Below are 26,171 nucleotides of genomic sequence, written 5' to 3'. Positions count from 1 at the left end.
GTTTCATATATATGATAAACCTCTAGTGACTCTTCAATAGTCACTAATGCTAGGCTGGTACCACATTACCTTTCCTTATATCGTGTCTTCCTATTTCACACTCCTCCCTGTTTGAGGATTTCTTTTCCTATTCTAGAATGCCATAAGAGAGGGAGAGGGTGTTTCTGGTTTTGTTTTGTTTTGTTCTATTAATTCTATTTCTCCCATTGGGGAAAAATCTCCTTGAGGGGTGTGTGGTAGTGGGTGGGTTAATGGTGGTTAGAGAGTGAAAACTTTTCTAGGAGTGTCCCTGGTTTGTCTAACCAGAATAAGTAGGTGAGAGAACATTTGATTGCTCATCCAAGAGTGTAAGAACCTAAGCCTATTTTTTGTTATTCTGATATATCATTTATACCTTGGGAAACAGTCTTTGTTATAGGGCCACCTCTACATAGAAAGATCACAGAACTTCCTCAGGCTAATGAATTAACTTTTTAATTCATTTCTCTGATTCAGGTTATAATGTTAATAATTTACCCTTTATGGGTTGGTTGCCCTGTGCATTGAATGAGGAAACCAGGAACTAAAGAATGGTTTTTTTCCTCACTGACATTTACTGATCTTCCTTGAACTTGAAAGTTCAAGAAAGGTATGCCTGGAAAATTTGTGCAGATTTTAGTGCCTGTTTACATCTCTTCTGCTCTGTGCTAACAGGAATGATGTATAAAGACCATATTGACAATTAGATCTCTTTGAAGATGACTGGTTTAAAGGCTTTTAATAACCTGAAGATGCCAGCTGTGATAACATAAGAAAATGAGTTTAGTACACCAATTATATGCTCCTGTAATTTTATGCACTTTCCTAGGATTCCAATGCAGTGGACAGACCAAGCAGTTATCACCATATATGCCAGTTTACCAATTAAAATCAGCTCATGGACATCCTCATGTTATATTGCCACTTTCTATCATCCCTTCTTTTAATTCCAAACTGCAAAGGTTATGGCTGCAATCAGAGATGAACTCATTTACAGCACTATTTTACTGCCTCAGTAATTAAACCCAAATAACTCATGTTGGGTATTTGGGTTTGGACTACCTCTTGCATATTTCAAGTTTTCAATGTTATTGCCTAACAAATTAATATCCTGGTAAAGTAAATAAAATACCAAGGAATAGGTACTCCCTTCCTTTACATATGGAAATACTAATGGCTACATCAAAAATACGATCTTACAGCCTCCTCTTGTGTGATGGATGGCAGGGGCAGGCTGAGCAATGGATGTCTCATACTAGGCTTTAAAAAAAAATTAAGAGAGTTCCCATTGTGGCTCAGTGGTTAATGAATCAGACTAGGAACAATGAAGTTTCAGGTTCGATCCCTGGCCTTGCTCGGTGGGTTAAGGATACAGCGTTGCCATGAGCTGTGGTGTAGGTCACAGAGGAGGCTCGAATCCTGCAGTGCTATGGCTGTGGTGCAGGCCGGTGGCTACAACTCCGATTAGACCCCCTAGCCTGGGAACCTCCATGTGCACAGCCTTCCCAAAATGCTACCTTTGGAAACTCACAGCAATGGTTTTCCAGTTCACTCCAGCTTATCTCTAAGATTGTTTAAAAGATGACCTCACAGCATTATAAATGGAATTTGGGTATCATCTTACACCTAACCTATCCTGTCTCCTCTCTGGTCCCCCCCTCTCTGAAGTTGAGGGGGTTGTTTTGACTTTAAGTAGTATTTATGCCGAGTTTAATATCTGAGGTTTTTTTATCCTCAGGGAAAGTTATTGAACCTTCAGCAGGAAATTGACTGCAGGGTAAAGAGCTGAATCAGCATCCTAAAGGGCATCTTCTGCTCCTAAGGCAGCAGACTGAGCCGGGCGGCCTGCGCTGCTTAGGACAAGCCCATAAATATGCGGGGTGCTTTGTGTTCAAGTGTCCGCATGTTCATATGGGGTTCTCTTTATGAATTGTGTCTTAATCAAATGCCACATCAGAAGAAAGATGGTTGTACTTTGTCATTCTTGCATGTTGAAAATACCCTGGGGTGGGAGGAGGGGAACCAGGGCTGCAAGTCCAGGCTGGCCTTCGCTGCTGCTCAGCTATGAAGAGCTGTGAGTGGAGGGCTCTTCAAGGACCCACCTGGCCAAATGCAGCCTGTGGTAACCCTGACCTCCACTCAGATCAACTTAAATAGCCACTATTTGTCACTTCTTTCTATTTGAAAACAAAACAGGGATGCTGTCTCCCCAAGGGCACTATGAACTTCTGCTTTCCCTGGGAGGAGAGTCTCCCAAGTTCTTGCTTGCACCCATTAACACAGTGGGTTCTCTGCATTTCGCACTGGAAGGCCCAGGGTGTCTGCCTGAGGGAGCAAGGCTGTTCAGTTTTGGTTTCAGAGCAGTGAATTCCGGAAGGTGCAGGGAAAACAGGAGAGGAGGGGGATTATGTGCCCAGTTAGAGCCCTGACCCCTGAATGGTGAAGGGAACTGTAAAGGCCAAAGGCGTGAGAACCTTCCAGAACACTAGGTCATCTGGGCCTGGATCTCTCCCTTCCTTCTAGGTGTCGTTTAGTTAGAGCTGCCTGCAACTACAGAGATGGAACCGGAAATGAACCGATGGCCCCTCATCTCAGTGATATGTGGGTTAGCCACCACGTGGTTGGTTTGCTCTCTGCTCTCTCTTCAGTTTACATGGAAGCTATGAACTCCTGACCGTCATGCTCCCTTCACCCTCCTCCAGATGCACACTGTGGATGTGATTGTGCAGCTATCTCTGAGTCCTCACAACCCCCACTCCCACGCACTGTCGCTGCCACTCTGACCTCGGAACGGCTCTCATCCTCCCAGTCACCATAGTTCAGATCTTCCTTTTCTCTCACGCAGACTGTGGCTGCTCAGTGCTCTCCTTTCTGGCCCCCTGCCTCCTCCAATCCTCCATCCATCCTGTGCACAGCTGCCAGATTTAACAGTGTTCTTCTGTTGGTGCCAGTTTCCTTCTCACAAACCTTAGCATCTTCTGTATAAATCTTTAGAGTCCATCATTTCCAGTTCTTTCAATGGACATTAAAAGTACTCTGAGTTCTAACCTCTAGTTCACTTTTTCAGCTTGTTTCTCACGTGCCCACTCACCCACCCTTCGCACAAGTTCTATTTGATATTTTCTGTCCACACTCTGCCCTTCCCTGTCTTTGTTCCCATCCCTCTTCCTGTCTCTGCATAATTTAAAGTCCTAACAATCTATCTGATCCTGCTCAATCGCTCCCCCTCTCATGAGGTCGTTTCTAACTGTCCTTCAGGCACTCTTTCATTGTACTTATCGATGGCAGCCTTGTGATATAAATCTTTGTGTACCTGTCTAATCATCTGGTTAAACTAAGAGCATTTTTAGGGGAGAACCTCTGTCTAATTCATTTTTGTAACCCTTCAATCCCCTAAAGCCATGCCTTGCTGCTGGGGGCTGGAGAAATTTTTACCAAGTGACCAAATTCATTGCACTGTTTGCAGTTTTGTTGGTAGAAGTGAGTAGAATTTTGAAGCAGGATCTATGACAATGAGAGTGTCTGCAAATCCTGTCTCCTGCAAATCCCCTTGTTTTAAGTTCTTGATTGTTAGTTTCCTGTGTTTACTATAAGGCATAAACTACCTGAAAATAAAGGGATCTTTGTTTAAGATGTTCTCTTGGAGTATTCAGTAAAGATAAGGCCTGTCCTTCCCTACTCCACAGCAGGGCAAACGCCTCTTGCCATTAATTCTTAATTGGTTCAGCAGCTTCTTTTTTTTTTTTTTTCGGCTTTTTAGGGTCGCACCCATGGTATGTGGAAGCTTCCAGGCTAGGGGTTGAATTGGAGCTACATCTGCAACCTACACCACAGCCATAGCAACAGCAGATCCCCAACCCAATGAGCGAGGCCAGAGAGCAAACCCACATCTTCATGGATACTAGTCAGGTTCGTTTCTGCTGCACCTCAATGGGAACACCCAGCAGTTTCTTTAATGATAAATGAAATTCTTCACTCATGTGTCCTACTACCCTGCTGACTTAATTTTTTTAACTGTTATATATTTTCTTGAATCTAAAGATTTCTATCTGATTCTTTTTATTTGTATGGTCCCATGTTCTGTCCCCTCTACCTTTTTTTTTTTTTTTTTAAATAGCACCTGTGAAGTTCCCAGGCCAGGGGTGGAAACCGAGCCACAGCAGTGACCCAGTGTCAATGCCAGATCCCTAACCCACTTCACCACAAGACACAGCTCCTTCTACCTAATTTTGAAATTATGTACTGCTTTGGTAATTCAGTATGTTTTTCTCTCAGATTAAAATGAATCTATTCAAAATATTTTTAAAAGTGTGTCCAAATCATGATTGTTGGTTCTTAGTCACCATCTAAACTATGAAGTTAGGAGAGAGTGTCCGATCTAAGGGTTTTCTGCACGCAGAGCTGCCCTTTTTAAAAATGTATTTTTAAATGTTTTAAATTAAAATATAGTTGATTTACAATGTTGTCCCAAGAGCGTCCCCTTTTAAGGCAGTCTTTGTAAGGCCACAGGCACAGTTAGACAAGAAAGAGCAAACATGTAAACAGACAAAGCAGCCATCAGACCTCTTAGTTCATTTAAAATGTCTAACACTCGGGTTTCCTCATCTGAAAAACAAAGCCATATCCAGCTATAAAACGCTGTAATTTTACAAGCCTATAAAATTTACCACTAGGAGGAAAGGAGAAAATAAAACACAAAGCAACATAAAGTTGACAGAACATCTTGGGCTCCTTATAATTTACCCAAAGCTGTGTTTCGATTTAAGCTATGTTTAAAATTTTAAGCTGTGTTTAAAAATTTGTTGAGTTCCCATTGTGGCACAGCAGAAATGAATCAGACTAGTATCCATGAGGGTATAGATTCGATCCCTGGCCTAGCTCAGTTGGTCGGGGATCCAGCATTGCTGTGAGCTGTGATGTGGGTCTCAGACATGGCTCAGATCTGGCGTTACTGTGGCTGTGGTGTAGGCTGGAAGTTGTAGTTCTGATTCGACCCCTAGCCTGGGAACTTCCGCATGCCATGGGTGTGGCCCTAAAAAAGCAAAAAAAAATTTAGAAAAAAAAAATTGGGGTGTTTGGAAGATTCAATGGCATGTTAGAAGTGATTTCCAAAGCCCACCATAGCTCTGTAACATTTGAAGGGTAGTATAATACAATAATACTCATGATTAGCTTAGGTAAGACAAGAGTCTCAATCTCATCAGTAAAAACTATATGCTGGTGCTACCTATAAATGTTTAAGTAGTAATGTCTTAAATAATGACTTAGCAGTGTATAAAAACCTTGTCATACCCATTATCTCACTGGTACCTCATGCCCTCTTGGCAAAGTCAGGGTTATTACAGCTTCATTTTACATATAAGGTAGTAAGAACCAAAGCTCTGGTAAGACCAATGCATGTATTTGGCTTTGATTTTTCCTCTCCAGTGTTTTGTTTTGACTTTGAGGACAGTGCTTCTCTTCCAGTGCCTGAGTAGAAAATTGTAAGCAATTATCATGGAATTTTATCCCAAAGTCACTTCTTTTGATTTAACTGTTATCTTGGAACCTTCATGGCATTTTGACAGGTAGGAGACCAGATAAGGATAAATGGTGATGATGTCTGAGAAAAACAGAATCTGAGGCTACACTTAACATAGACATTTAAAAAGAGACATTTCATGGTTTTGGGGGGGCAATCAATATATTTTTATTATTAACTGTTTTATTAGAAGCTTCTTTTTGTACTGTGGTTGTGCCATCCGTGTGACTTCTTGCCCTGGGGTTTCAGACTGCTTAGAAACCTGAGGAAATTGGGAACAGCAAATATTATGAAGATATTGCATCATTCTTAGCAAGAGGGTATATGATCCATTATTCTGACATCTTGCTTGTCTTCCTTACTGTCTGATTGGCTATCTAGCTGTATAGAAATCTCTCGACATCTGGAAAGCTCAAAGGAAAAAGAGCAGTCTCACTTTATTATCCCGTGCTCTCCAGGCCTGCCAAGTACCTTGTAAGAAAGATAACAAGGATATGAGATTGCAAACATCAGTTTAATGATAAAGCACTTGTCAGGAGATAAAGTCTTATGTTTAAGGCATGAGAACTCATGAACTGGAGACAATTTGGGGGAAGATATACTGTGAAGAATGTGAGACCAGGTTTATGTTTAGATCATATTTCCTAGTGTGATGTATGATATCAGGGACATTATGGATAGTAATCTGCATATCTGCAATGTGATGAATTTAACAGAAGACACTTAAGGTAACTCTTTGAGGATTTTTAGAAGTTATTATTCTGAATTAATCTCTTTATACTGCCTCAGAGTGTGTGTGTGTGTGTGTGTGTGTGTGTGTGCATGTGTGTGCACACGTGTGCTTATGCATTGTGCACTTTAACTGAAAGGGATATTCAGGTAACTTGGAGCTTCAGCTTCAGTTTTAGAAAAAGATCTTGTGGCCAGTCATTGTTTCCAAAGAGAAAAGCAACAGAAAATCTTTGCAAAAACAGGATCTGAGATGAAACACTTTGGCCACTGGGTGCCATCCTTGCTCCACGTAAGGATTTGCTGAGCCACATTTCTAGGAAAATTGTAAAAAGCCGAAAGACCGTAATTTAAAAGTAATTTCAGGATATAATAATGTTTGTGTGTGTGCCTGACCTGGAATCTGTTAGTGACACCAGCAGCTTATTCATTTGCCCAGGCAAGAGGCAGAAGGGCTGGGAAAATCTCCCTCCAGTTCAGCCTTATCAACAAAGCCTGGTCCAAGCCATCCTGTTGTATCCCAGTGAGCCAGCCAGTCGGTGGTGGGAGAGGCCCTGTGGAGGGGCTGGGAGTTGGTGGGGAGGTAATGTGGATGGTGAGGTGCTGTGCTGGGTGTCCGGAGGTCAGCCGGTCAAATGCTCCATTAATTTTTTTATTGTTGGGCATATTGTGGCATGCATGTAACACGATTTGAACCCAGCCATCTGTGGGTTGTGCTCTATCCCTTCAAACACAGTCCTTTCATTACCCGAGCTAGTGGGGCTATCCTGTACTCTTCTCCTTCTGAGGAATGCTGCTCGTTGATGGGATAGTGATTCTACTTCTGTTTATTGTTTCCCTAGAAGCAGTTCATGGACACTACCTTAGCCAGGCATCAGAACATCCATAGCCAGTGACACCATATCTGTGCAGACTTTGCTATCTTTGCATTAGACTCTCATATACATAAAACCAAGACATTAAACTCAGCATCATGAACAAGAAGAGCCACAGAGGCTATTCTAAGACAGTCAAGTAATACAGGCTGATGTTTCCATTCAGGCCCTCAAACGTTTGGTTGGGACTTCAAGGAATTAGGGTGGAAACAAGAATTTTAATAAAAATTGAAAATGTGTTAGTCACTATAACAGAGAAAACCCTAGAATTCTTTCTTCAAGACCACCATTGTGGAAGGGATCCAAGCTCAAAGTAGATTTTACCTCATACCCCTGGGTAGGGGACCAGGCAGCTGGCCTCCTAGTTGGCCCTTGAAGGTGGCCCAGAGCAGCACCTACAGGTACTTCTTTAGAGTCACTATAATCAAATCCATACAGCCATGAAGGGAGAAAATGTGAGAAGGGCTGGTGAGAACTTACAGAAGGGCAGGCTTTTTTCAACCTATCCTGGGATAAAAGACTTAAATACTATTCTGCTGTTAAGCATCTCCAGGTGGATGGACTTTAAAATACATTTTCTAGGCTTACTGTAGGATAACCTGATACCAATCATTATATGCTTCTAAATATTGCTCTTTGCTCAGGGCAGTGCTATTATAGCTGCAGCATTCTTGCTGATTCAAAGCTCTTTCATAGCTCTTATTTCACTGAATGTTAAAGGAAGCCTTTAAAGGAGGCATCAGTGGCTACCTCCTAGTTATGGGTCAGGCAGCTTCTTGCTACTGAGGTCCTATTTTTTGGACTCTTCTGCTCAGTACCTGCTCGGTCCCCACAGTTTGATGGTCACCTGGAAAACAACAAACATTTCATGTACATTTAACCATGTGCTAGGTCTGTTTTCTGTGCCTTGCCTGTAATAAGCTCAATCAATCGTCACAAAACCCCTACTTTTATTTTTCATATCTTATAGATGATGAAACTGAGGTACAGAGAAATGCCCAATTAATTATAGTGCACAAAGAAAGAAACAGAGATATATAGGTAGGCATGCTGAATTTGTAATATTCTCTTTCAAAACAACATGGAACTCTTTTTGTCTTAGGTTTTTTCTGGTCCTGGCTTGGCCCTATCCTTGCAGTCAGATTATGAGCCCTTCTGTAACCATGGTTAACTTCCTTCATAGATGAGTTCAGATTTCAACCGACTCTGCTGCGAGTGTTTTGGTTTGTTTGTTTTTAAGGTTACATAGGTCATAAGGTAACCCAGCCCTACTGTCTCATCAAGTGTTCTTTCTCTACCATCAGCATTGTGGAAAAACAACCTCAAGAGATAGGTTTGTAGGATCTAAAAGTACTTTTTTCCCTCCAAAGAGTAAGTCAATCCCAAAAAACTCTAGTGCTGAATGATCCCATTCCTGTCTCTACTAGATTTGTTTTCCTAACATGCATTATAATTCATCTCAGGCCTTTCTGGAGACACAAAGAGTTCTGTGAAAACCAAGCTTTGTGATGATTTCTGCAGGAACAGGTGGCCATCCTCACCACCAGGCTTGCATTTGTCAAACAACCCCAATCCAACCCTTAAGTGGATTTTAAGGAAGCATATTTTGCACTTTTGCCCTCACCACCGAGAGGAAAGCCCTAGAATTCAGAAAAGAAGGAGAAGAGAGAGAAAGGCTTTCTCTTTGTTGCTCCAATAAGAAAAATCATGCAACCTTCTCTCCCTAAAAAATCATGAGGAAATGTATGCTTCTGCCTGAAATATCTTTCACACCATCAATGATCTCCCTGAAAACAGCTTTCCTCTGTTTCTCTGAGGAGTTACATGTGAGAGCAAAGGCTGGTTATTTTGATAACCCCCTCAAAAGCCAGAGGTCCCTGGATCCTGTTGTCTGGGATATGTCAGTGTGCACTAGACTGTGCTCAGCATCTCTCCCACGAAAGCTCCTTCTCTCCTTGAACAGTAACTCACCCATGAGGGGACAGGATTGCGTAGGGTGCAAGGTCCTAGATAAATCTTCCTCTGCACATGAGCCCAAAGTTCCTCCCAGGAAGGGAGGAACCAAAAAGGAGATCTGCCCCACCGATTGTGCCACCTGAAGCCACCTTATCCCTCTGGGAACTGGCTGCAGCAAGCACCCAGGTGGTCCTTCAAGCCAGACCGGCAGAACTATATCACTGCAGCATTGAGCACCCAGTGACTGCAGCCGGGCTTTCCTTATAAAGAGGTCATGGTGGCCTCTGCCAGGGCCCAAGCTTCTCTGCAACCCCCTCCAGAAAGAACTATTCCTAAGTTCCACTTTGGAGAAGATTGGGGAAGTTTTCCAGTTGGTCCAGTCGGGGTCCACCCCTGGACCCATCAGCTGTGACAGGGGCGTAGTCATTGAAGGCTCCGTCAGCTCCCAGGTGCTTACCTGGTTGGAGTGGCAGAAGTTGCCCTAGAAAAGAGAGAGGTACTAGGCAGATAGCATCACAATCTTCCTTCACAGATGAGGTTTACATGCGCATAACTTTTTAGATTCCTGGGGGCACAGGTGAGATGCTTCATAATTCATAATTTGTAGACACTGGGTGACACCCACTAGTGGTCTCTGCTGAAGAGACTTTGTCTAGATGGCAGTATTGAAAAGAATGTTCTGTTACTTTCTTAAAGCATTTCTGTTTCCCACTAACTAATCGCACTGATGGTCACCCTGATTTAGCTCTCAAACTCACCCAGATCTTATTATGCAAATACCTCTAGTTTCTAGAGATGTCCAATTAAATTGATCTGGGAACTCCTCATTAACAACTGCCTCATCTGGTCATTTCAAAGCAGCATCTTTCTACTGTGCTTGAACACTGGAGGCTCTGGTGTGAAACCAGAAAAGCCCCTTTCAGCTGGATCCACCAATAACCCACAGATTCCTTTTGGAGTGTCATTTTTTCAAGGACTAATTAGGACCCACTGAAGAATTAAGTAGATCAAAATCAAACATCCCTATATCTGATATTTGAAACTTACAGTAAAATAGCTCAATTCCTATCTACTTTCTGGCCTCATTAGAATTCATTTAGTAGAAGGACATTCTTTCCTAGAGGCTCTTTGGCAGATTTGTGTGTGAACAGCTAACCCAGTGTTAGCAAAAGCAGTTACTTGTATCCAAACAGCTCTCTGGCTGCAAAGAGAATCCCAAAACTGTTTAGACAAGACTTTGCTTATCCTCCCACCAGGATGCAGATATTTTAAGTGGACAGGGTGAGATAAAATGCAGCCAGTGCTAGACCTAACACTGACCACATCCTGTGGCCACTGAATATTTGGACGTGAAGGTCAGAGGAGGAAGGTGAAGGAGGGGCCGCTGGAGACGAGGAGACAAAGAAAAATTTAAAGGTCCTCCTCCACAGTGTTTGAGTTATTTCCCTGAATAAACAAGTTTGGACTTTAAAATGAATCAACACATAAGCACAAAAGATATGGAGAAATACACATATAGTCCTAGGACAGATAGACCTGCTAATCAGACCATGAAAAGCAGGGTATTTGAGGGTAAGACAACCTTGAGGGTTTTTTCCTTTCTTTTTTCTCGTAACTGTTCTTCAGATGCCTAAATGTAGACTCAGGGAGATTTATTTTTCTTCCACAGGGTATGTTACAGTTGTCACTCAGCCTTGAAATAGTTTTCCTCTCCAGTGGAACATCAGGCCAGTGATATATTTGCATAGCTATTCCCACCTGTCACTCATGCCAGCCGTGCATCATCATGCACAACATGCCCAACCAGCCAATGGCAGGCTTTTAAGCCACTGCATTTTGGGACATGTTTTCAAAATATTCGCAGTCACCCAGCAACAGGAAAAGACATTTCATTGGCTCTCCCCCTGTCAGTTAGAAAGGAGGACAATCCTGTTGGACTTCAGCTGTGAAGATCAAGATGAGGCAGTGGAAGAGTAGGGAGGCTGGATGTTGGAACACAGGAGCCTCTCAGTGGCAAATGTGGTATTTTATAAATAGCTTATAAAGCATGATGTTTTTATTCCCCCTCTCCCCCCGCTGATAACAATCAAATGTTAAAGAATAGCACTGTCACCAGGCAGGCAGTTTTCATCTGCAGTGTCGTAAGGATGCGTGAAAGCACAACCTTGGCCCCCAGTCTTATCTGCCTGATCAAAGAAAGTGCTGCTGACTCTGGAGCCTCAGTGAGAAATAAATTAGGGCTTTTTGCTGTGGAAACAATTAAGCCTGGTGGGCTTTCTAAATGCGAAGTAAATCTCTGAAGTTACTTTATCAATATCTGATTTGTAGATTATCTTGCCCTTAAAAAGTTCTACCTCCTCTTCGGGCTGATCCCCCACCCCCACCCCACCCCAGAGAAAAACCAAGGAGAAGGCCAAGGAAGAAGTCCGGGTGACTGGGCCTTGAATAGCAGGCTATCACACAACCCCAGGCCCCTCTCTTTTCTCCTTCAGGTGATCCTGTGCAGGCCACACAAGAAAATAGCGTTTTCTCTTCCCATTTTCACTCTTTTGTTGTTCTTATATGACAGAAAATTAATATTGACTCGGTCCATATGGGAAATAAAAGCAATTAGGGAACCAAAGAGCAAATCGAAGCTTTGAAAAGAAATCACCGTAAACCAGACAGAGAAAAAGTAAATTTTTTGATTGATGACACCCAGTGCTTGCTGAGGCCCTGGCCTCTCTTCACTTCAGGCTGTATGCCGGAAGGACCTACACTCTCAATAATTAAACATAGCTAAACGCCAAAGCTTCCATGCCAGGAATACTTGGACTAGTACTGAGAAGAAGAAATAGGTCGTCCACCTGCCAATAGCCATGTTCTGTAATCCGAAAAGCCATGGAACATCCAGATCTAGCATTGCCACTATCCTGAGAAAAGTCTTTAATTATTGTGCTTATCATTAAATAATAGTAGCAATAAAGACCTGTCTCAGGAATTTCCAAAGAGCAAGTCACTTTAATTACAGTAATATATATACTTCAAAGCTGCTCCATTTTTATTGTCAGTATTTCTACCTGGAAAAGAAAATGTGTTCCTGTTTTGAGCATCAATTGCTTCAAAGAAGGGACACTCCTAAAGATTCATCCTACTTTAGAGAAGTTCAGAGAGCAGGGGATCTGGGAAAGGAGATGGAAATAAAACGAAATTGACAGTGATATTGAGCCTGAGTATGTGCAGGAATTAACGATGTACTAACTATCTAACTGCCTAAAATAAAAACGGGTAGTCAGTGATTTGTATTTTACTGGGCAGAGGTGGCAGGGTTTCTTATGTGCCCCTGAGATTATGTACTGTTGTAAATGAAACCTCAACTCCGGTTTTCAGGGTCTGAGAAGGGAGCTCTCTGAGCCTGCATCTTCCCTTCTACCCAGGTTGTTCTCTGAATATCTGACCTATTCCCTTTTCCAATGACTTCGTCATTTTTTCGTTCGTAATGTTGGCAGCATATAACAGGCAGCAGTTTCTTAGTCACAGTAAAATAGTGACCGTACTGTCATAAGTAGCCAAGGACCTCAGAAATTATTCAAGTTATATGTGATGAAAATAATAGTAATAACAATTATTATTACTATCATTTCTTGTGCATCTGCTATGTGCCAGGCACTTTACAGGTCATATCTTAATTTAACTATCAAAACAATTCTTTGAGACTAGTGATTTGGCCCTTCCTGGCCTGATGGAGAGCTACGACTTAGAGAGATAAAATGACTCTCTCAAGTCAGCATTAAGCTGGGACTGGAACAACTGTCTGTGAATGTTCTTTGCAGTAAGACCTGCTCTTAAATGTGTGGTATCCCTTCTTCCATTAAAGAAAATGACAATTAATGTAAAGGAGATAATGATATATGTTTATAACTTCCTATGTGAACCATTTCACTATATGGAGACTTTAGTCTCTGAATATAATTTTTACAGCACTTTTTAACTTAAGAATATTTAGTATCATATAATTGTAGTCCTTATTTATGTGGGCTTAAAGTATCAGGTTAATATATACATATGTATTTATAGAGGCATAGATACACATACATGTGTCAGTTTCTATTTTGTCTAGTGAGAGCATCCTTTGACATCTTTATTAGAGGAATATGACTTTCCAGACCCATCCGTGGGGCACATTAACTCCTAGTTGTTTGGGGAGCTGTGATATTGGATTTGCTTTATTTGGCCACATTCCTTTATGAGCCCCTTCATGTCACATTTATTGATGAGAAAACTGCCTGAAGTAAGAACCATGTCTAGAGCCATAGAAAATAACAAAGCTAACCAGCCTCTTAATCCCACAGTCACTACCCAGAAAAAGGAGAATGATTTTTGACATCCTTAATCTGACTGAAATATGAATCTAATGTTTGTTGACATCTAGGAAGGAAGTGTTAAAAAGAACAATAACAACAACAACAACTGAGCAGTTAAAAGATGAACTCCTGTATATCCAGCAACAGCAATGGTAGATGGCTGCTAAAATACACCGTGTCTCATGGGAAACCAGTCCACTCTGGCCTGTACTTGCAATAACGTACCCTGTATTTGACTCAAAGAAAATAGTTTTTGGCATTCATCCACATAATTTTTCACCACCTAATTTGAAAGCAGAAAATTTCTAGTTCTGGCAAAAAGCTATTTTGATATTTTATTTTTATTCCCCAGGAAACAGCTTCCAATGCCAAATAATAATTTTATCAATATAAATAATCTACCTTCAGGTGTTTTATATCCTATTCAGTGACAAACTATGAAATGTAACATTTTTTTCTTTGACAGTCCATGAAATCCATCACCTATTTTCATAGATCTTTCATTCAGAAAAAGATTTGAATTTTAAGGATTTATGGTCCAATCAGAAATATTTGAATTAAAGATTTGCAGCCTTTAAAATCAATATAAGGATTTACTAGTAAAAACCTGGAGTCAGTAGTTGAAATGTTATTGTAATCATTTATCCTTTGTGGCCTTTAAAAGAATAAAAAAATAACTGCTGTCTTATGCCCATAGTTTATAACCAGCAACACTAGATAAGAACAAGGAGCTTTTTCTCCTTCACCCGGTGGTTCATGACTTTTCCAAGAATTACCCATATACTGTTGCTGGGAGGCTGAGACCACTTAATGAGCTCAGTATTTAGTAAGACGTGAATAGACAAGATGGAAAGGGGGCTTTATTCACCTGGTATGTCTTTATAAGAGTAACTGTCATGATGAGAAATATGACTTGATTCAGTTTTAGAATATAAATTTACGATCTGTCTACTCTCTTTCTTGGATGAGTTAGTGTGCATTTCTCCTGTATGGCTCCATAGAATGGATTCAATCTAAAATTTCCATGTAATTGAATCATTATTATAAAGGAAAACTATTTCCTCCCAGTGGTAATTTCAGTTTTTAAGAATATTCTCTCTTGGAGTTCCTGTCGTGGCTCAGTGGTTAACGAATCCGACTAGGAACCATGAGGTTGTGGGTTCAATCCCCGGCCTTGCTCAGTGGGTTAAAGATCTGGTGTTGCTGTGAGCTGTGGTGTAGATTGCAGACGCAGCTCGGATCCCACATTGCTGTGGCTCTGGTGTAGACCGGCAGCTACAGCTCCAATTAGACACCTAGCCTGGGAACCTCCATATGCCGCGGGAGCAGCCCAAGAAATGGCAAAAAAGACCAAAAAAAAAAAAAAAAAAGGAATATTCTCTCTTGGATAAACAAGTATTTATCGTATATTAGATGGATTTAAAATGTTTCCATGTGCTGTAATTTTCTTGGTAGAGACATATATACATGACCACGAAGTTAAATGCATTCTCTAAAGTGCCTCAAGGTCAAGGCCGAGTGACAGAATGCTACAAAGTAGGTCAGATCTAAGACAGAGATGGAGCAGTGCACCTGAATGTTTATAAATTCTGCCTCAAATTGGGAGCCCTGGACTGGGAATCAGGAGCTCCTTACCCTGTCTCTGATACCCGCAGGTCCTCTCACCTTGAGCAAGTCATTTAACCTCTCTGACTTTAGATTAGATGGTACCCACCCTCTATCATTTTCGACTTTCTGAGTGATAGTCTGATGCCCACACCTATTTCCCTTTGTTCTAAATGAGCTGAGCTGAGGATAAGACAAAAGTCTCAAATGTTCTGAGATCCCTGAATGCTGCATGCAATCCAATGAAAGGCAGGCTTTTCAAGTCACCCAAGAACCCAAAGATTCCAAGTGGAGCTCAGAATCAGAAGGACCACAGGTGAAGGGTGGGGTGGAAGGCATCATTCCAGTATCCCCAAGGATTCAAACTGGCCCAAGAGAGCTGTTTGGAATGCTCTGCTAGAACCATTCTTTCCTGAGTTCGCAGATCCAGAGCCATCTGGGGCTTGACGCAGGCTCTCCCCAGCAGACTCCCCAGGCTGCCCTCAGCCCATCTAGCTGTGAAGTGTGCTGACTTAGGGGCAGGAGGGGCTGGAGCCAGCTGCTGGGAGCACAGGCTCCACAGCAAATGAGTGCAAAGTGGAGCCAGCACAGGGCAGAATAGGGTGGTTCCCAGAGAGTAACGACCTCAGAATGGGAACCAAACTGTAAAACAGGGCCTGGTTGAGGGAACATTGGGTAGTATTTCAGGAGCAGTGAAGTAGGTCCCTGAGAACATCTTTGGTGCTTCTCAAGCTATCCCTTCTCCTCCAGGGGTGAGAACTCCACTCCAAAGAACTTAGTGTTACATGGAGGCCACAGGTCAGCCCTCTCCCCATTGCATCTCCCACCACAACCTCAGTAAACCTTTAGGACATTTCTGCTTCCCACCTCGACCCAGCTGAGATCATGGAATGTTTTCCTCCCTTCTCTTTCCTCCCCTGTGCCCACCCACCTCATCTGCTCACCCCCAACCCCCCGTCATGGTTTAATACTTTCTCTTCTAGATGGTTATTAGGTTTCCCCAGAAATTCAATATCTATCTTATTTCAGTAATCTTACTTGTAATTTATATTAGATAATCCCAGTCAATCTTCTATTATCTCCCAGTTCGATTTTGCTCTTTATGTGGCAAGTTTTATTTCTCCCCACCTTTTTCCTCTCCTCTTCATCATTCACTCTTTGAGAATCTCTGTTCAGGTCCACTTGTTCGGTTAGGGCCTCTGAATCCTTAGCGAGCCGCAAATATCTTCCTCTCTCACTGGCAGGGGAAGCCAGTCTTTGCTGGGTGTAGGCATCTAGGGTTGCAGTTTATCACACCTGTGCGCAGATGTTATCATTTCGCATTCAAGGGTGCATGAGAAATCAAATACCCGGCTGATCCTCTTTCCTTTTTAAGTTACTCATTGTTTCTGTTTGGCAGCTTGTGGATTTTTTCCCCGTCTTCTACCTTAGATTTCAGGAATTTTATCAGCATATTCATAGATGTAGGCCACGTTTCATCTTTTCTATAATCTCTGGCCTTAGGAAAATGGCCTATTTTGGTTATTTAATTATTTCCCTTCTTCAGTAGTTTCCTTGTTTCTCCTTCTGGACTTCTTAGGATTTGCTCAATTTCCTCCTAGATTGATCCTCCAACTATTTTGGTTTTTCCCTTCTAGTTTTCCAAGAGTTTATATTTTCCTTTGTGTGTCAATATATTTCTTCTACTTGATCTTCCAACTCACCACTGGACCAGGAACCATCTTTTTCAATTTACCTACTGAATTTTGCTTTTAAAAGTCCCCCTTTTAGTCCCATTTTTCAGCTGTAATCCTTAAACGTGATGGTGATGATAGTGATGTGAAAATTGTCTTCTGTCTCCTCCAGCAGCTGTTTCTCTCTGGTGTTGCTCTTTTCCTTTGTTCACTGAGGCTTAGGTCCAGCTCCTGGGAGACTTGGGTAGCAGCAGTTCCAAAGAGCGTGGGAAGGTGCAGAGACCCCATGGCTGAGCGATGAGCACTAGGCAGGCTGGTCACCTCTTCGGGGACTTCTGCAGAATATCTTTTGGCTTCCAGAGTCCCTCAAGTGGCTGCAAAGGCAGATGCCATCCCTGCCTCTCAGCAGTGGCGGAGGACTGAGCCCACACAGTGAGCTTGGGGAGGGGGTGAGGGGGGGCTAGCAGAATAATATGCCAGTGCCATTGCTGCCCCCCTCTAAGAAGGACCATGGCAGGCCAGGCTGGGGAGCTTTCTAGCACCAAGCCCAGACTCGCACCTGGCCCAGAGAAGCCATAGTCTAACTCAATCTCCTGAGCAGAACCCTGGCAGAGCCTGGGTTTTCCTGGCATCTCAAGGCCCTCAAGCCTGCCAGGGGGGTGGGGGGTGGGGGCTGGTGGCACCTTCCCAACCTGGCTTCTCACCAGCATCCCCTGGGGGATGTTTAGAAAAGAAAGGTTCCAGGTTCAGAATCTCAAGGAAGGGTTTGGGATCTGGATTTGTAAGTTACTCAGGTGAATCTGGAACAGAATCGAGTGTCAAAATCACTGATTTAAGGTGGGAACTGGTACTTCCCACCTAGGCTTGCTAGGAGCCCATTCTAGAGGTGCTAGTGGCTAAATATGCCCTGGTGAGAGTTCTGGCCCTTGAGCTCTTACTCCCAAGAGTGCCGAGTCACCCAAAGACCTGAGATACACTTAGTCTCTTTTTCTTTCTCGACAGCCAATTTTTTTCTCTCTCCTTAGACAATGGGTTTTCTATGACACAACAAAATCTACTGTAATTTTGGGTAAGAAGAAAAAGTATGCCTGAATGGAAACACTTATCCTTTACTATGGACACTGGACCTATGAAACCAGGGCAATATGAAATGAGAAGAAAGAATAGAAGAAAAGGTCATTATAGCAACTTTCCCCATTATAGCAAGTCATCCCCATAAAGAGACCCAGTAAGGAAGATAGTGACTGAGTAAGGTGATCTGGACCAGTGACCAGCTGCACCTCCTGGCTGGTGCATCTCAGGTCCTCCGTGATTCAGGAAGAGGGGAGATGTTCTTTTTCCTCCTGCCTTACACTTTGTAAAGGTACAAAAAGGAATTTGAACAAGGTTTGGACATACTTTAGGTTCATGATGATCTATCCAATGTTGTTACATAGTCAAAAAAAAAAAAAAATAGAGTGGTCCAGCCGGTCTTCACTCTCCCCCAGCACAGAGCATCACTCTCAGACCTCAGAGACATCCTGCTAAGTCACCAGAGTGTATTTCTCCTCCTCCTGCCTCCCATTCAGAGCTCCTGCACACACTCTTTTCTTCCCCTCCAATGTCTTGGCTTTTTTTCTATTACTAGTTCTTCAACACTCCCTCTTCCCTCTGTTCTCTAAGCTGGCTTCCCCTTTCAGTCTTAGAAATGTTTAAGTCTCCAGCCTGGCTCTTCCCTTCTTGCTTGGCATCACTGCTGGGCAGGAGCAGAGGAGGAGGGGAGGGAAGGAGAGCCCCAAGGTGGTCTGGACTCCAGGTGGCTGCTAGCTTATTCTCCTTTCTGAATGATCTGGATACCTAAAAAGCATGAGCTATCTCACCTAGCCAAAGTTGACATAGATTTTAGACTCCACTGCTCACACATTCTCTCATTTCCAACTTGAATTCCATGCATGACCTTATTCAGTGATCCCTTCCTGATTCCTGGATGCTAGAGCTATAAAACTGTCTAAATCCTCACTCTCCCACCCCTCTCCCCTTTCCCTCTGGATTTCCCGTATCTTCTTAACTTGTTCAAGCTTCTTACCAACAAGGTAGTTAACCTCTCTGAACTTCACAGGGGTGTGATATTCAACTAGCTGCAGCTGGTAGCTACTCAGAAAATGAAATTCCCTTTCTTTGTGTTTCTCTTCAAAGCATCTTAGTGAACTACTACTTCTTGTCCATCCCAAATCAGGTGAGGTTGATTTTAGAGGCATTTCTACCCTGTGACCAATCATCCGATGCTTGCACAGTCCAAGCATACAATAATACAATAGGTGCTCAATGAGCACTTGATGGCCCAGTTTCCTTCCCTCCCCCCTCATTGCCCTGCCCCTCACCTTGTCAGTTCCATGTCCTCTGAACGTGTCCTCTTCTTATCTCCTCTCCTTCACAGCTGAAACCAAGAGAATAGCACTTGCATATTTGACTCGTGTGTGGGGCTAACAATCTGTGATACTATGGGAGACTATGAGAGTTTAAGAGAAGATAAGGGAGACAGTAAACTACTGTTATTGAAATCTTCAGTTCTATTTCCTGTATCTGTAATCAGCATCCATATCCAGCTTTGGTTCTTTTTTTTATAATGATTTTTATTTTTTTCCATTTTAGTTGGCTTACAGTGTTCTGTCAGTTTTACACTGTATAGCAGAGCGACCCAGTCGCGCGCGCACACACACACACACACACGTATATATATTTTTCTAACATTATCGTCCGTCATGTTCTGGCACAAGTGACTAGATATAGTTCCCTGTGCTATACAGCAGGATCTCATTACTTATCCACTCCAAATGCAATAGCTTGCATCTATTAACCCCAGACTCCCAGTCCATCCCACTTCCCCCCCTCCCCCCTGACAACCATAAGTCTCTTCCCCAAGTCCATGATTTTCTTTTCTGTGGAAAGATTCATTTGTGCCATATATTATATTCCAGATATAAGTGATATCATATGGTATTTGTCTTTCTCCTTCTGACTTACTTCACTTAGTATGAGAGTCTCTAGTTCCATCCATGTTACTGCAAATGGCATTCTTTTGTTCTTTTTTATGGCTAAGTAGTATTCCATTGTGTGTATATACTACATCTTCCTAATCCATTCATCCATTGATGGACATTTAGGTTATTTCCATGTCTTGGCTATTGTGACTAGTGCTGCAATGACCATACGGGTGCATGTATCTTATTCAAGGAAAGTTTTGCCCAAGAGTGGGATTGCTGGGTCATAAGATATTTCTATATTTGGTTTCTGAGGTACTTGCATATACTATTTACCATAGTGGATGTACCAATTTACATTCCCACCAATAGTGCAGGAGGGTTCCCTTTTCTCCACACCCTCTCCAGCATTTGTTACTTGTGGACTTATTAATGAGAGCCATTCTGACTGGTGTGAGGTAGTATCTCATAGTAGTTTTGATTTGCATTTCTGTAATAATCAGTGATGTTGAGCATTTTTTCATGTCCCTGTTGGCCACCTGTATATCTTCTTTGGAGAAATGTCTAATCAGGTCTTTTGCCCATTTTTCAGTTGGGTTTTTGCTGTTGAGTTGTAGAAGTTGTTTGTATATTTTAGAGATTAAGCCGTTGTCAGTTGCATCATTCGAAACTATTTTCTCCCAATCCTAGGTTGTCTTTTTTTTATGATTTCCTTTGTTGTACAAAAGCTTGTCAGTTTGATTAGGTCCCACTGGTTTATTTTTGCTTTTATTTCTGTTGCTTTGGGAGACTGACTTGAGGGAACATTTGTAAAGTTGATGTCAGGGAATGTTTTGCCTATGTTCTCTTCTAGGATTTTGATGGTGTCTTGTCTTAAGTTTAAGTCTTTAAGCCATTTTGAGTTTATTTTTGTATATGGTGTGAGGATGTGTTCCAGTTTCATTGATTTACATGCAGCTGTCCAGTTTTCCCAGCATTACTTGCTGAAAAGATTGTCCTTTTCCTATTTATATATTCTTGCCTCCTTGTCAAGGATTAATTGACTGTGGGCATCTGGGCTTATTTCTGGGTCCTCTGTTCTGTTCCATCAGTCTGTATGTCTGTTTTGGTACCAGTACCACACTGTCTTGATGACCATGGCTGTGTAATATAATGGTAGTTATGCCTCCTGCTAGGTTTTTGTTCCTCAGGATTGCTTTGGCAATTATGGATCTTTCATGGTTCCATATACATTTTTGGATTGTTTGTTATTATTCTGTGAAAAATGCCATGGGTAATTTGAAAGAGATTGCACTGAATCTCAGCTTTGAATCTTTTATCCCACGTCTTGTCCCAAAGGGAACTACAGGAAAACCGGTATAAATGGCTGAACCAAAAGACTCTTAACATCAAGTCACTTTGTTCTTTATGGAGTGGCAGGACTCAAATTCAGAAACATGTTATCTACAAATTCTGGAAACATCAGGGAAGGAAAGAGTAGCTAATTTGGGGCTGCCTGGTAATTGTCCATGTGGTTGAAGATGGTTGGTCCCTAGCACTCCCCTAATGCTGGCTCTGCCATGTCCCCTGTTACCCAGCCCGCCACCTCCTGCTCAGGAGGTTGGGAGTTAAAACCTCTGTTACCTCTATTGCCCACTGGAAATGGAGCTTTTCTTCAAACCTCAAGACACTGTTTCTTCTTATTTTCCTAACCACCTCTCTCTTCTGAGGAAAGTGTTCTCAGAGAAAGTATCCTTTTACCTCTGTCAATCAAATTAAGCTAACATTTACAGAAAGCCCTCTGGGTAGTGCAGAAATGAAGCAGACACAATTCACAATTCTCTCTTCTGTCCTGCCCTTCAGGGGTCCCTGTCTAGTAGGATAAATGGACACATACATAGCTCTCTGCAGAGTACCTGGCACACTGGAAGCCCTCGCCAAGTATTTGTTGAATGAATGAGTGAAAGAATGACTACACAGTAACTTTAACAGACTATAGCAAATGTTATAGAAGAAAAAAGGACAAAATATACCAGAATTGATTTGAGAGGCTGTTAATGGTTATATGTACTGGGGAGGGCTTCATAAGGAGACACAGATAAAAGCAGAGCCTTGCAGACAGAGGAGTTCTGTTGAGCCTTTTGGGGGTGAGACAAATTGAAGTTGGCACCCCAGGGCTCTCTGGGAATAAGAAATCTTTCCTGGGCCTTTTCTCTACAGCATAGCCATGAAGTTACTTTCTAGACAAGAGAAGCATAGTGATAGGAACACAAGAATGGTAAGGACTGATCAACAAGATATTAGACTGAAGAATGACTTGCTTGCCAGCTCTCCACAAGAGGATCACCTTCCCTGGAAGAATGGGTGGCCTGGTTTCATATTCAACAAGTGACAGCCCTTATCTTTGCTCCTTATCTTTGGAGGTGTTTAACTTCAACTTGATGAATCATGTTTTCCTCCAATGTATCTTGGATATCTCAGCACAGAATATACTTCTTTCCAAGAGTGAATATGGTGCAGTTTTCTGGGGTCAGGAAGCCTTTTTAGATTGCCTTCTCTAAGGAACCAGGGAGAGAAAAGACTAGAATTGTAATCAGGGTACTTTTGATGGGGACCACCATGGGCCTGACATGAATTATTTACTCTGAATTCCTGGAAATGTAGTATTCCGTTAAACTGAGATAATGGTAATTGTGTGTTATGGATAGAATTGTGTCTCCCCACAAAAAAATTCATATGTTGAAACCCAATCCCCAGTACCTTAGAATGTGACCGTATTTAGAAATAGGGCTTTACAAGAAGTAATTAAGGCTGAATCAGATCATAAGGGTGGGGCCCTTATCTAAAGTGATTGGTGTCCTTAAAAGAAGAAGAAGAGGCATCAGGGATGCACACACACACACAGAGAAAAGGCCACGTGAGGACATAGCAAGTCAGCAGCCATCTGCAAGCCAAGGGAAGAGGCTTGGGAGAGATCAAACTTGCCAGCACCTTCATCTTGTACTTCCAGCCTCCAGAACGTCAAGAAAATTAATTTGCGTTGTTTAAGCCACCCAGTCTGTGGTATTCTGTTGTGGCAGCTCTAGCAGACCAATACCTGTCATATATTGAAGGCCTACTATGAGCCTGGCACTGTGCTAAGTATTTTGTCTCCTTAATGCTTTTAATGACTATGAAAGACAGTTGTTGTTATGTTCCTTTTTCTGAAGAAAAAATAGATGTCCAAGGTCACAGTCTAGCGAGGGGCGAAACTCCGATTGAAAGGCACATCTGTTTGGCTCCAGACATTTATGCACTTCGCATACCACCAACCCACAGTTACGAAGTACTAGCCATGAAAGAAGCACTAGGCTGTAATAATTGCTGACATTTGAGAACTTTAATCCTTTCCTTATGGAACTTATAAATGATGAGAGACAGATTTACAAAGATAAATAAATAAGTGCTGCCTGGACGAGACCGTCTGGAATCAATAATGCCATGGCAACACTGCAGTGAATCTAAGCTAAGAGAGCATTCAGATGATTGTGAAGACAGCATAGGGGAGTGGCTACAGACATAAGGGTTAGGGGGCAGATTCAGCAGTCTTCCAGCTGCGTGATCTTGGGCTTATATCCTTCCTTATGTCCTTAACCTCGTCAGTTTCCCCATGTGTGCTAAGAGGGCTAAATTGAGACTAATGATGGTACATTACCCATTGGGTTGTTGGAGGATTAAATAAGATACTATAAAACACTTTTCATGATGATTGGTACATAATACATCTCAATAAATGCACCATGATGGGAAAAAAAAATTCTTCTAATGCATATCCTACTAGCAAAAATAGCCAACCAATCTAAACATGGTTGAGTTCCTGTTTAAATGAAAATGCTTAATGTTGTTAAATTTATGAATATTTTCACTGATAGTTACATATGGATTTCTAAATATGATTTCATTTCCAAAATATGTTTGCCCTATCAGGACCCTCAGCTTAAGTCAAATACCAACATACACTATCACCAACAGAGTCAGGGTAAAATTAAAATGGTCATCAGTGTGGAAAGATAGTCCAGCAGAAAGTCAGGCAAAAAGCATTAATAGGAAATTTCTGTTGTGGCTCAGTAGGTTAAGAACCTGAAATAGTATCTTTGAAGATCCAGGTTCGATCCCTGGCCTTGCCCAGGTGGTTACCCTGTAGGTCACAGATGCAGCTCGGATCCAGTGTGGCTGTGGTGTAGGCCAGCAGCTGCAGCTCCAATTCTACCCGCAGCCTGGAACCTTCCATGTGCTGTGAGTGTGGCCATAAAAAGGAAGAAAATAAAGGCCAATAAAATAGCTGGTAGAAGTCAAAGAGCAAATTAAAAATCAATTTTATGTGTGTGTGTGACATTGTATGTGCCTGGATGTACGTGTGAGTGTGTTTTCAGGAAAACCTCCACTCATCTAAGTCCAGGTACAGTTCTAGACAGGGAATTGTGGCTGAGGAATCATCCCCCACCCTCCTTACCTTGCTTGATAGATTGCTTCTTCACTGCAGGTGATTGCTTTATTCAGCTCAAAGAGTAGAAACTTTTTTATTGTGTTTCCTGTGCTTTTATGGCACAAACCAATATAAATATTTACTGGATCTATAAGCAAAAGTATATAAAGTCTTATTTATCTTGCTGCATAGAGAAACCATGAAAAACAGGTGGCAAGTTGAGTCCATTTTTCTCCAAGAAGACATCCATCTGCATGCTAAGGAAACAGCAGAATAGCTTCAGAAATGAGAAGCGGGCTCTTCTATACTTTTGATGCACAGGATTCCCATGATTTCTATTGGATGCATGAATATTGAAATCTTTCTTCTGACCAACTCACTGGAAAGTGATGATTGGGTGGCCAGTCACATATGTCCATGGTGACAGATTGCACTCCTGACCCCAATTAGCAGGCCAGAAAGATGGGGCTCCAGATGTGGAACAAGGGGAGAGAGAACGAAAGCTCAGGCCAGTGGCATGAATGGAAAACCCAAGCAAAGCCATGTCCTGGTCAGTAGCTCTGTACCCTCCTCCTCACCCCCAGGGGTGACCCACCATTGCCATTAGCTACTAGTTCTAATCCAAATGTGCAGGCTTTGTCCCTCACTGTTTCTGTTCCTGTGGCGGAGTGTGGGACTTTATAAAGGGACATTGGGACCCATCAGCCCAGTGCAGGACAGGGTCAGGTGGACTTTTATCAAAACTATAAAGAAGGGAAGTTGAGCTTCCCTCTCCCTTTGACCCCTTGACATTGTCCTTCTCTACCACTTCACAGCCTCCAGGTCCCATCCTCTTGCTGCCCCCTGTGCCTTAAGTATCATGGTTCAATATTAGAGTTCACTTGTTCATGTGAATTCTTCTTAGTGAAAATGCTTTGATAAGTATATAATTTCAAACTAGAGAAACAAGAGAGTGTGATGTTCCTTAGTTTTTAGCTGTGTGTAAATAAAGTGCAGGTCAGCTCACATGGCCCCTGTTACCGATTTCCAAACCTGATCCATCACCGGGGTGATGTCCCAGCCAGCCTCACCTCTTGCAAAAGTTCTCTCACCTTCTTTCTCCTTTCATCTTTTTCTGTCTAGTTGTCAAATTGTTGTTGCATTTCTCGGGGAATTATTCTCATTTTCTGTCCTGCTTTATGAGCCTTTCCTTCCACTCCATTGCCTCAAAGGTATTTCCATTTTAATAGAGAATAATTATCTGATTTATGTTGATGAAACTCTAATGGTGATATTTCAGGCAGGCAGGGGAGAGCCCTCGTCTGGAATTGTAGATCTTTCCCCCAGCCTGGCATGTAAGCAGTTATCTGTTCAACCCATGTTGAGGTCATTTGTGCCTAAAATTGCATTTTTTTCCTTTGCACCATTCCCACCAAGAGTTGGGAATTACTGACTGCCTTTTATAAGTTTCTGTTTGTGAAATTAACATGCAAGTCTGCTCCCTAATATCAGACCTTTAGAAAAATTACAGCATGCCAAGGCTAATAGCAGAAATGTGAAGGGTGTTGGGTGAAGTTTTTATTTTCTAAGATGCCTAGATTGTTGTAGAATTAATATAAGGTGGCTGTTGGTTGGAGTAAATAGTATCTAAGCTATAGGAAGCTAACATTTGAAGTGTCCTTTTTAAAAATGGAAATAATGGTGATAAATATGTATTATTCATTATAGAATCTGTATTACTTTCTAAATGATGACCTAGTTATCATCTTAAATCTCTTTTGTAATATTGTTTAATTTCCTATCCCTCTTTTCATACTCTTCAGATGGACTTAAGGACTTCAATACATTACCAGTGAGTGTAGAGTTTACCCTCACTCATCACACAATTATAGCATCCCTGCTATGTGCTCTGTAAGCCACCAGGCACCATAGAGCATGGAGGAAGCATCCCTCAGGTGAGGCTGAAGCTGACAGGGGCAGCAAAGCAAAACCCACATAACAGCAGGTTGAGGGTGAGGTAGGTGGAAGGCTAATAAGGTCCAATAGAGTATATAAGTCAGGCAAGCAA

At 42.1% G+C, this 26,171-nt stretch overlaps 1 protein-coding gene and 1 long non-coding RNA gene across 8 annotated transcripts in view; one reads left to right on the top strand and one right to left on the bottom strand.

Annotated features, from left to right (window-relative positions):
- PDE11A (phosphodiesterase 11A) overlaps window positions 1-26,171 on the top strand; it is a 427,800-nt gene that overhangs the window by 290,155 nt on the left and 111,474 nt on the right. The window lies entirely within an intron of this gene.
- On the bottom strand, window positions 5,683-16,286 carry LOC146396010 (uncharacterized). The gene is made up of 2 exons (XR_014830384.1): window positions 16,086-16,286; window positions 5,683-9,580 (listed from the first exon to the last, which is right to left on the bottom strand). It is a non-coding gene; the product is annotated as an uncharacterized LOC146396010 (long non-coding RNA).

The sequence above is a fragment of the Sus scrofa genome, chromosome 15 (genome assembly GCF_054392235.1).
Source record: "Sus scrofa isolate SSC_HxYL_T2T_F1_AM1 chromosome 15, Sscrofa_HxYL_maternal_Yorkshire_Landrace_v2.0, whole genome shotgun sequence".
Classification (NCBI taxonomy): Eukaryota; Metazoa; Chordata; class Mammalia; order Artiodactyla; family Suidae; genus Sus; species Sus scrofa.
Note: the sequence above shows the minus strand (reverse complement) of the source record. Positions and strands in the feature narration are given on the sequence as shown.